Source organism: Triturus cristatus, chromosome 6 (assembly GCF_964204655.1).
Source record: "Triturus cristatus chromosome 6, aTriCri1.1, whole genome shotgun sequence".
Taxonomy (NCBI): Eukaryota; Metazoa; Chordata; class Amphibia; order Caudata; family Salamandridae; genus Triturus; species Triturus cristatus.
In genome coordinates this window covers 583,743,096-583,755,141 of record NC_140589.1, presented here as the reverse complement: position 1 = coordinate 583,755,141, position 12,046 = coordinate 583,743,096, and the positions used below count along the sequence as shown (strand labels likewise).

At 46.3% G+C, this 12,046-nt stretch overlaps 1 protein-coding gene across 3 annotated transcripts in view; it reads right to left on the bottom strand.

The window, feature by feature from the left end:
• DOP1A (DOP1 leucine zipper like protein A) overlaps positions 1-12,046 on the bottom strand; it is a 1,047,530-nt gene that overhangs the window by 964,313 nt on the left and 71,171 nt on the right. The window lies entirely within an intron of this gene.

The window sequence follows — 12,046 nt, the reverse complement described above, 5'->3', positions numbered from 1 at the left end:
GTCCCATTACTTCATTCAATCTCAAAGGAGCAGGCCAAAAAAGAAGAATTTGTCATGGAGGGGTTATCTAACAGTTTAGTGATAACCCCTTTCACAAATATAACACGCACTGGCATTAATGAATGCCAAGATGGCCGCCAGTGCATCACAATTCATGTGGACACATGGACGGCCATGTAGGAATGGGATTTGTATTAAACAAAAGGTATTTTCGCCATTTTTATATTTATTGTTCCAATGGCCATTTTAAAAGGGCAACTTAAATGTAAATAAAAAAAATTGCACAGGAGAGCGCAAAAGAAAGTGAGCGGCCCAAAAACACTTTCCTACTGCTAGTCCATTGTAAAAAAAAATAATAATAATTAAATGTTACTTATCCTGTAAGCATCTGTTTGTAGCATGTAGTGCTTTAGATTTACATGTTCTGCATACTCCTACCATCTGGAGTTAGCATGAACATTACAACTTGTGTTTCTTCAAATGCGTTCAAAGTCACAAGGTATGTCCTTAGTCCACAATGTGCATGGGCACTGACTCAAACCTGAATTGCTTTTTGGTCATAGAGTGTGAGGTGAAAGTGGATTAAGATTACTGTGATAGGTCATGTGCATTATAAATTGTTAAAGTGTGAGAAAAGTAAAACGTGCAATCACATGCCAGCTTCAGGGAGGAAAGTGAGTGCTTGTGAATCTACAGCACTACATGCTATTAACAGATGCTTGCAGACAATCTATCTTGCAATGCCAGATTGGAAATGGGTTGACTTTTGTGGGATTTGGTAAAAGCTACAAGGAGTTGTTTAGCTTTCTGGAAGGACTTTGATGTCTAAAGTTTGTAAAGCCCTTTCCACTATCGGATCAGGTTGTGGAAAGAATACCAGTAGCTCAATAATTTGGTTGAAGTGGAAAGGTGAGATTACTTTGGGAAAGAACTTTGGATTAGTTATAGGTACTACCGTGTCGTTGTGCACCTGATTCCCTTGAGCGAGGTTATGGCTACTACGAAGGCCACCCTGCAGGAAAGAACTGAAGGCTGAAACAGTGGAGTGATTCTAAAGGCAGACATATAAGCCTTATGAGAACTACTTTAAGGTTTTACAGCAGGGCTCAGGATGGTCTTGGGGGCTTTCATTTCTGTCCATCAACTCCTTAACCACAGAGATTTTGAAATAGGATGAGGGTTCACTGTTCTACATATATGCCGCAACAGTAGGGATTTGGAGATGTATAGAGCTATATGCAAGACATGTCTTCTGATGGTATAGAAGGTAATAGAGGATATCCTGAACCCTGTCTTTAAAGGGTCTAGATCCTTCAAGATGTAGTAGTGGAAAAGTATCTTAAACTTGGCTGCAAAACGTTTGTGTGGTGGGCCTATGTGCTTCAAGTAATGTGGTCATACACTCATCAAGGAGATTTAGGTAGCCAAACTAAGACCTCAAGTGCCATATCACTAGATTGAGCTGCTAAGAATCTGGGTTCCTGATTTGGATATGTTGTTGCGTGAGAAGGTCCGGACTGATGGGCAGTTTCTTGTGGGCCTGATGGGCATCTACAGGAGCACACTGACTACCTGGGCTTCTTGACCAAGTTGGAGCCACTAAGATGAGGAGCATAGACACCTGCCTCACCACGTACAGGATGAATTGGAAACCTGTAAGCAAATATTCCGGATTATTTTTAACCATAGTGCATTGCCCATGGACTGATTGTATGGGTACTGAGATGTGAAGCATGGGCATTTTGCCTTCTCTGGGTTTGGGTGAAGCAGTTTATGGCTGGACCTCTCTACTGTTGTGATTTGCATGTGGAGTTCCAACTTGCCTGATGCTTCCTGCTTAACAGGTCTGCAAAGTCGTTGTCCATCCCGGTAAGTGTTCAGCTAACAGATGGATCGTATTGTGGATTGCCCAGTGCCCGATCTCATCTTCTAACGCAGAAAGCTGAGGGGAACAAATTCTTCTTTGTTCCTGTATGTAGTATATGGCTATGATTTTCTTCTATCCTTTTGAGCACCACTTTACCCTGAACAAGTTTTTAAAAGGCTCAGTGCTATAGCTAGCTGAAGTGCCAATCTTGATTGTAAGAGGTCCAAGTACCATACATAGTCATGTTGTAGAGATGTGCGCCCCACCCAGTGAGCAATGCGTCGGGGATGATAGTCACCTGCAGAAGAGGGTCCAAGAAAGGCCTGCCAAGCCACATGTTATTGCTGGTCCACTGTTGCAGAGAGCACCGAGTGCTGGCCTTTATTAACAAAATATGTTCCCAATGACCTTCCGCTTGTGACCATTGCTTCACAAGGCACTGCTGGAGTGGGCGATCTGTAATCTGGTGTGCAGCACGATTGCTATGCACGGTGCCATCATATTCAAGAACTTCATTATAGTTCTTGCAGTTAGACGAAAGGATTGAAAACTGCATCAACTGCTGAAATGCCATCACCCTATGCTGGTTAGGATATGCTTTCCCTGTGACAGCGTTTAACACTGATCCCTGAAAGGGCTAATTCTGGTGATCTTGGAGAAGAGACTTGTTTGTGGTTATGGTGAATCCTACACGGTGAAGCAGGGTTACGGCTGTCTGAGTGTGTGCTTCGCATTGCTGCATGCTGCTCCTCTTGGTCAGCCAATCGGTGACGTACGGGAAAATGCTTATGGTGCCTCTGCAAACACAAGCAACCCCTTCCAGGCACTAGGTAAAGACCCTGGGAGTCACAGTGACACTGAAGGGTAGAACTTTGAATTGTTAGTGTTGTCCACTTACCACAAACCAAAGGTAATTGTGATAGCCAGGGTGAAAAGGGATATGGAAGTGGGCTTCCTATAGATCTTGTGCGGTCATGCAGTCCCATGGGTGGAGCAGCTGGATGACATCAAACTAAGGTGCTTCGACAGGATTACTGCTTTAGTGGCCTAATGGACTGAGAGTCCTATGACCTAAGATGGACCAGAAAGCTGTTTTTTGGGATGAGAAAATACAGCGAGTAAATGCCTTTATGCCACTGCCGTGGGGGCATTAGCTGTGCCAAGTGCTTGAATCTCTTCCTCAAAGCGGGTGAGGTGGGCTTGGCTGAGGATGTAGTGGCATGGTGGTATGTTAGAGGAAAAAAGTGTAGAATTCGGAGCCAGAATTCTGAACCACTGCTAAGACCCAGAGGTCTGAGGTGATTTCCTCCCAGCTAGGGCGGAAATCCTTTAATGTCCACCCATTACTAGTTGTGTGACTTAGGAGGAGCATAGAAGAGTCAGTGTTTGGGAATGGAAGCTTATTACTTGAGCCGGCTTTACTAATGCTTTGACATTGTTACCCTGGTAGCCGCCCCTCGTGTATCCTCTGCCTGCCAGACATTTGTGACAAGTCTGCTGCTGGCACTGGCAGATTTGCGCCTGGCCTGTGTGTGTGGTCTTGGTCCAAACCTGGGTTGGGGAGTGGCAGACTGCAACATGCCCATGAGCCTAGCAATCTCAGTGTTCTCTTTTATGTTTTCCATCATCAAATCTACTTGGGTACCGAAAGATATATTCTGTCATATCTCCTCTTTCTGTAGGGCTCACAGGTGCATTTCCTCCAAGTGAAACCTGTCATACCTCGACAGCAAGCCACCCAAATTGGCAATATGCCATTGGGTGGTCGCTATAAACACCATGCGCACGCTAGAGGCATTGAGGCACTTACTGTCCTTGTCCTGGCGGAAGAGGGGCATCACCCAGGTCTTGGATAAGGCCTGCTTTTGCACTGTGTGCACAATCAAGTAGTCTGGGGGACTGTCCGCAGATGTAATGCGGGTTATTGGGAGGAGCCTTGATAATTGCCACCCGTCGTATGACCACCCTTGCCTGGACAGTGTCCATTAAATTGTCCGGGGCAGACTTCTACTTATCCTTGGTGCATAGGGAGGAACTGAACAGTACACTCAGTCTTGAAGAGGGTCTCCACTAAAATGTTTTCCTCATCCTGCATTACATTCATGTTGACCTTACGGTGGAGGGCTGCCCTCCGCATGACGCAGTGATTCACGGTGGTATCGTCCTGCAAGAAAGGTTTCGCTGAGTATGGCTGCAGATCAGTATTGTCCGTAGGGTCGGCATTATGATCGTTCCCCTCTCCTTTCCCACGAAGCACATTGTAAGGGTCTCCCTCCCAATAAAGTGTGAGCAGGAGTGCACTGACCTCTAGTGGTGGTAGAGGGAGAGGTGAGTCTATGTGTGGTTGTGGCTGAGTTGAATACCTAGTTGTGGGAGGCTGGGGTGCAGGACGGGTAGCCTTGTCCTTTTACTTCTTGGGCACCTGATGGTGTGATGCACCGAGGGCTAGCTCCTCCTCGAAGGTTAGCCTCCGAATCTTAGAAACTAGTGGCTGACAGTCATCCTGCTGTTAACTTAGCGATATTGCCAGTTTTTGGGTGAATAAAGAGACACTTCTGCGAGGCATCAAGTTCCTCTGAAAGTCTTTACAGGATGGAAGCCTTGTGTTAAAGGGGTCCACACCATCAACTTAGCGCTCAGTCTCTGAGGCACTCTTGGTGTCGATTTCAGCTCCTAAGGAGGAGGTTCAGCACCCTTCAGACGAGATTAGGTTCAATAACTGTCATTGTTTGGCACTCTTCGCTGGGAGTTTGCTCAGCTCCGAAGCCTTTTCTCAATGCCGACCAGAGGACCAATGCAATGGTGGACTAGAGGCCCAATGCAGCGGTGGACCAGAGACTGGGAATTTCTTTCTGCCCTGTTCAGTGTTCATGCCAGAATTTTGCAAAAGCAGTGCTCTGCTTTGGTGTGGGGGTACTTAAATAAACAGGGGTTCGTCCCCTGGCTTTGCTACACTGAAGTAATATTCATTCCCCTTGGTTTTTTCTTAGTTCAGGGAACTTCTGGTTTCAACGCTGAGGATGCCTCATCTTGGTCTTCTACCTTGGAAACAAACATCTCTGGCTGAGTGCTGGTTAGGGCACTGGAATCCTTGAGGATCCGGATACTTCCTCCTTGAAGTCAAGAGGGTCTTTGCCGAAAATGTTGGAAGTCTCAGAGGAGGACTACTGCTGTATTTTAGAGTACACCTAATGTAGTTCTCTTTGGTACCTTAAGGTCTTCTTGTAGCAAAAGGCGAGGCTGAAGTGACAAAGCTTGCAAACACTTTGCTGGTCCACCTATGGGTACTTTGCAATGCACCTTGCACAGAATTAAAAGGGTATGCATTCCATCACCCCCTTCTGCATTCATTCTCAGGGGCAGAATCAAAAGCCAACCAGTGCCTTGAAACTTCTTTGAAGAAAAATAAGTTGCAAGTCCAAACCCAACACAAGATGGCAGGAGTACGCAGAGCATGTGTACAGCCATATATGCCACAAATGTAAATAAATATACATGCATACATTCAAAGGCAGTGGGACTGGAAAGCACTGGGGACCAATTGGTGAGTGGTGGAGAGCACATGGGTGCTGGATAATTAAAACAGGAACGAGGGAACAACAGAAGGGAATCACAGTTCTAAAAGTAAAATTAGAGAGCAGGGGCAGAAATGCAGAAGGGACATGGAAACACAAACACTGTCCGGACATGTCAAAAGCGGTGGGGTAGGAGGAAAGAGTCCGCAGTGGAAGGATACAAACAATCGCACAACAAAAACATCAATAGATTGGAAAATCACTGAATCAAGAGCAGAGATCGGAGATGGTCCCTATCTTCTTATGCACTGTTAGGATTTAGGGAGTGATTCACAGTTTGTAAAAGTAAACAGGTGTCAGAGAGTGATACTCTGTAGGTCATGGACTGTAACTGGTCTGAAAAATATTTAGATACCACCTGGAGTGGGCAGGGTGGACCAGGCACTCACTTTGTGCTTTATGTATAGTCAACACCTATCACAGTTTCTTGAACGTATAGGCTCTTCACTCAAATACATCAAAGTAACATCAACCTCAACTGGGGCCCACCAGCGATGCAGGCATCCAAACATAGTGAAAAACAGAATCTATGATTATATATGCTATAATCTGTTGAACTTTAAGTCTGTTGAACTTTAACTGAATGCGTTGAGTAGATCTGTGGTTGGCAGTTATTCCCTGAAAGCTCAATAGGGACTCCAGTATCATTCAGGTTTTTTGGATGCCTTATAGGGAGGTTATGATGGAAAGCCCTTAAAAGATGATATGACCCACTCCTCCTTGAGTGTTCAGAAAAATCTGCCGTCTCACAGTTGATAATCAGAGCGCAAGACTAAGTAAGTATGTCCACAGTCTTACCTGATTATTATGTAGGTACCTTGGAGGTTCCATGATACTAGCTGTTTTGGATCCAGCTCAGCGAGAAGCAGGGCATTAAGGTAAACTTCAGTTCAACCTCCTTTTAGTGAAACTGTATTCTTAAATGGTCACTGCTACTTAGCACAAACACTATTTCAGTAAGACCAGAACCTTTCATTCAAATGATTTTTGTTCTGTGTCCAACTGTTGACCGTCAGGTGTTTTCTGTTCCGAAACCAGCTGCTTCCTTTTAGATGGTGCCTTTTCTACCAATATATAAAGGGCTTCTAATCAGTGGACCACAGTGTCTCAGCTCCTCGAGCTTGTTCCTGCTGTTCTTTGCTCCATATCTGCTCTATTGCGGCAGTCTCCAGGATGGTGCATTCCTGCCATCAGAGCCGTCAGCTCCAGTTCTGCTTGGAACTGCCAGCTACAGTTGTTCCCCAGTCCTGGTCTTACACGAGTCCAAAACTTGGGCCTTGTAAAAACTATTCTGCACCTCCAGCACGTTGGAGGTTTTTGTGCCTTTGAACTTTAATTTCTGGTACTGTGCGGAAATCCTTTGTGACTCATAGTAACTTTCCATTACTCTTTGTACCAGCCCTGGACCTGGGGCGTGCACTGCATTGTAGTGTATAGTCTGTCCGATTTGTTTGGGTTTTGTTCATTTGGTTCCATCCTGACCATTTCCTAATGATCCTGTACAGGAGGAGGTCAACCTCGAGTAACCAGAGATGTATAGTACTTACATTGTTGTGGGAAGTTGGCAACAGATGCTCCATGGGTAAAAGTGGGTGGGGGGGATGTTATTGTTGGGGGGTTTTGATTGGGTTTATGCGTTATATGTGTTGTTGTTTTCTGTCAGGATTGCTCCTGTATCTGCCTAATGCTTCCCCTGCATCTGTTGTGGAGGGTCTTTCTGCCCCAATTTTACCCCCAATACAGTCACCATGATGGAGTTTAGTCTCATCTCTTGGAATGAGAACGGTCTACTGGACGATATTAAGCGCACTTGCGGTCCTCAAGTTTCTTTGGCGCCATCAGCCTGGGGCTACCCTGCTGCAAGAGACACGTCCTTCTAGGAACCCTCTATCTCTTCCCGTGTCTGTTTGGTTATGACCGTGACCACCACTTGAGCTTCAGTAAAGGTTCTAGAGGGGTGACGACCCTCCTACACAAAAACTTGCCATTAGTGGCCACACAGATTATACATGACCCCAAGGCAATTATGTGGGACTGGTCAGGACACTGGAGGGGAACCCTATAATCCGAGCATCTATATACCTCCCCATTTACAAGGGCAAACTCTTCAAGATCTTGCTCAGGTGATAGAGTGGTTACCATACGAGGTGCTACTACTTGGGGGAGACTTTAATGCCATCCCAATCCCTGACATGAATGTCTCTGGTGCTCATCACGAATTTGTCGAGCTCTCTCCAAGACCCTTGTATCCTAAATGGACTCCCTGGTACTCTGTGACATTTGGCAGGTGTGGCACCCACGGAGGAGCGCTTATACTCACACTTCTGGGTCCTCGAAAGCTATATCTCGCATAGACCATATATTTCTCCCAGCCGCAGATGCGTCCTCCACTTTATCCGTCGATCTGCTCAGGTGGGCTATCTCAGATCATTTCCCACTGCTGCTCCACTTCGGAGTACGGGTGAGGCATAAAAGGCCTATGTGGCTTCTGAATGCCTGGATCCTCAAGGACGAAGGTCTCTTGTACCACCTGTCCAAGGAACTACGATCCTATTTCAAAACCAATGAGGGGACGCTCCATGGGGGGGCATATTATGGGCGGCGAGTAAATTCACCATCTGTGGTGCAGCCAAAGCAAACCTCAAGCGCATAGCCCGAGATAGACGCTAGCACACAACGGAGTTTGAATCCTGCATTCTCCAGATGAAGAATGTGGCAGCAACAGATGTAACTGATTCCCTGGCCCGAAAATTTGAGACTGAAAGGGCATCACTACGCCATATGGCCTTCCACGAAGTCCGCCAATGTTGGTGAGCCTCCACTCAATGGGTATATGAATATGGGGTCTAAAGCAATATGCTTCTCTATCAATTGGCTACCAGAAATGTCAGCTTCAGCCTCATTCCGTCAGGCGACAATGCATTTGGGTACTCGGTTACAACTGCGAACGCCATTGAGAATGTATTTGAAGACTATTATGAGACATTCTATAACCGTCAGCTTCGGCCCGCCTCTGAGGTGGCGCAGCCGTTATTATCTGATATCCTCCTTTCCCATTTGACACAACCCCAACGGAAAGCCTTAGACTCCCCTATCACTGAAGATTATATTTAGAGGGTCATTCAAAATTTGAAACTGGAAAGCCCCAAGGTCAAGTCGGTTTCCCTCTCAAACACTACTCTAAACTCGGAGACCTTGTCACACCGCACCTTTCTCTGTCTGTATACAGAGGCAGAGAAGTGGGGGGCCTTTTCCACAGAGCTTGGCCCGGGGACCCTAGTAGTAATCTCTAAATCAGACCACCCAGCGACTAAATGTGCTTTGTATCGCCCCATGTACCTCATCAATACAGATCTTAAAATCTACACAAAAACCCCTGTGACTAGGCTACAACCAGTCCTACAGTCTCTGATCCATCCAGAACAATATGGTTTTATGCCCTACCACAGCACCAGACATTGTATCTGTCGAGTACACGTGGCCCTGGATGACGTAAGAGACATTGATGAGGCAGCAGCCTTTAACTGGACATCTTTGAATAGGCCTTTGATACTGTCAGTTGGAACTATCTAGAGTTGATGTTGCTCCATATGGGCTTTGGATCCCGCTTTTGAACTATTGTGGCCCTTCTATATTCTCAACCCTCGGTTAAGGTCCTTGTCAACGGTGTGCTCTCTCGCAAATTTCCGATCTACCCTGGCACTCAGCAGGGGTGTCCCCTTTCCCTCCTTCCTCTTCGTCCTGGGCATAGAACCCTTGGCCCATATAATCCGTTTGGATTGCTCAGATGCAGGGTTGGAGATGGAGTGGAATGCTGGAGAACAGGATCGCACTAGATGTAGATTATGTACTCCTGTTTCTTGATGATTCTGCGGGGTTGGGCCCACGTTATTGAAATCCTCAGACTATTCAAGGTGGCCTTGGGACTATGGGTAAACTGTAGTAAATCACTCCTTTTTCGTTTAACCAGGGCATAATGCAACACTGGAATGGCAGTCTGGCATACCTGTTCATAGCCTGAGTTTCAAGTACTTCGGGGTCCACATAACAACTACGCTAGAACTCACCCGTCATCTCAACTTTACCCACTTCTCAAGGGGACCAAAAATAGCTTAGCCACTTGGAACAAACTCCCTCTCAACATCATGGGACGAGTCGCACTGATCAAAATGATGATACTTCCCAGCTTCCTTTGCTCCCTGCAAAACTTCCTGCTGCAAATTCCCAACGTCCAGTACACTGAAGTAGTGGCGGTACTCCGGACCTTTCTTTGGCAAGGCCGTCCTGCGCGCATTGCTCAGGCTCAGTGTCAGAGCTTAGTATCGAGAACAAAAAGCTTAATATACCACGGTGAGTTGGGACCCGTTGACATCCGTCTATACTATTGGGCATCCCACCTCTTGGTTATCAGTGATTGGTTAACTGGTGGCTGGAATAACCCAGTATACCAGCTAGTGCGGTCTTGCTTTGATTGTGATGGGGTGATGCACTGTCTCTACGGCTGACAGGCTCCCCTCGTCCTCCTGGAGGTCACCAGAGTGAGATTCCTTGTGTGAAGGGCAGCCAATAGGTTCACCAGCTGGAACGGGTGACTGACCCATAAAACTCCTCTATGGAGGGGACGCTGGCTAGACCACACAGTGCGCCTGGAGGGCTTTAGATATAGGGATCTCATCTGAATTATGGTGCTGGATGATGTGTGGCACGGATCTTCTGTGCTCCTTTTGAAGACTTCCAGATTCAACGTTCACGCAATGCCACAAATATTTGCAGTTGCAGCATGCACTCATACAGTATCATGCTAGCTTAATGGACCTTCTTGAGTTTAGTCCCCTGGAAGCGCGTCTGTGGATGGCCGATCTGGGGCACGTTGATATCTCCCACCTGTATCGCTCCCTAGTCTGTAATGCCCCAGAAACTTTGGACCCGCTCTGACAGAAATGAGAGGGGTGAGTGGGGGAGCTGGAGGATACGGAGTGGTACGAGGAGTGCACAGCCCCTCGGCAACTTGCAATATCTGGAAGACACAGATTAATCCAATTAAGCTACCTTCATTTGGCTTACATGACGATACAAGGACTCTGGCACGCAGGCATTTTCCCCGAGCCTTACTGGTCTCAATGCTCGTCCCCTGGAGATGACTTTTTCCATGTGGTCTGGCAGTGCCCTACAAGAATAATTGCAGCACTGACAGAATACATTTTTAACAAATAGTAATATTGAGGAAATCAAAACACCCCACTCCAAAAACAAAAGGTGTCAGTGTTTGTAAAGGTGGTAGAGGTGTTGTAACAACTGGGCAAGAGGACATCTGTCAGGTATAATTCATCTTATTTGGGTATCCTGAAACTCTGACATGGATCCAGTCATCCTGGAACTATGTTGGCCAATTTGGTTTAGACAAAGCATGTCATTTCTTTACCGCCGAGCCCTACACCCTGATCAGTAGAGCATGCTTGCAGAAAAGGAACAAATTTAAGAAAATATCACCACAGACGGTTCTGCTGCACCAACTTTCACAGTGAGGAGACAGACAAAACTGGTATGAGTGAAGAAGTGACTAGTATAAATACCAAGGACCCTAAGTGAAGGCTATAATGTCTGACTTTACGAGAAAGGTGTTAACAGACAAAAAACACAATAAGGCAGAGGAGTGAGAGGATAAGGTCCCTCTTCGACCTCCCGCTCAGACTTTAATCACCAAAAGAAGAGGGAAAACATTTTTTTTGTGATCTTAAGTGACAATGAGTGAGTGAAAAGGGAAATGCTCCATGCTTTAAAAACTGCCCTCACACACAGCAAGCTGTGTCATGCTTCATCATAGGGCTGCTAGCACACCCACGCGTTTACCCAATGCTGGAGGTGGAGCAATAGGGAGGGGAAGACAATACAACATACAATGTGAAATCAAGGGTGAGAAATAGTGCAGAAAAAGTGATGTAAAAACTGGTCTCTGGACAGCTTCCTATTAGCACTCTTGTTTGCGAGGTAAGCTGTTGTCAACTTATTTCGTCTCTCCCTGCACGTTCTACGCGGCGTGCAGGGAGAGGCGAAATACGTTGAAGCTGTCCTCACTCCCCCGCCATTTCGAGTTGAAGATTTATATAAACTCGGTTCCTCTTCAAATGAGAAGGGCTCCTTGAAAGGTGACATCCCCCTTTAACTTCTGAATTTATAGAAGGGAGGGGGAGCACCCAGGGTCACAGAGGTGAGAGTCCTGAGGAAAGCCGGGGCATTGTCAAATTGCCGGCTGAAACATGTCGGCACCCATGCAGAGTGGAGCGGGTGGAGTCTCATTATAAGCTCCCCTACCCAGCATCCACAAATGTTCTTCTCTTTTAATTCTGGACAAGGGACCTAATATTAAAATTGTAATAAGGATTCCCGGAGACCAGTTTTTACATCACTTTTTCTGCTCTTTTTCTCACCCTTGATTTCACATTGTATGTTGTATTTTCTTCCCCTCCCTATTGCTCCACCTCCAGGGTTGGGTAAACGCGGAGGTGTGCTAGCAGCCCTATGATGAAGCATGACACAGCTTGCTGTGTGTGAGGGCAGTTTTTAAAGCATGGAGCTTTTCACTCATTCATTGTCACTTAATTAA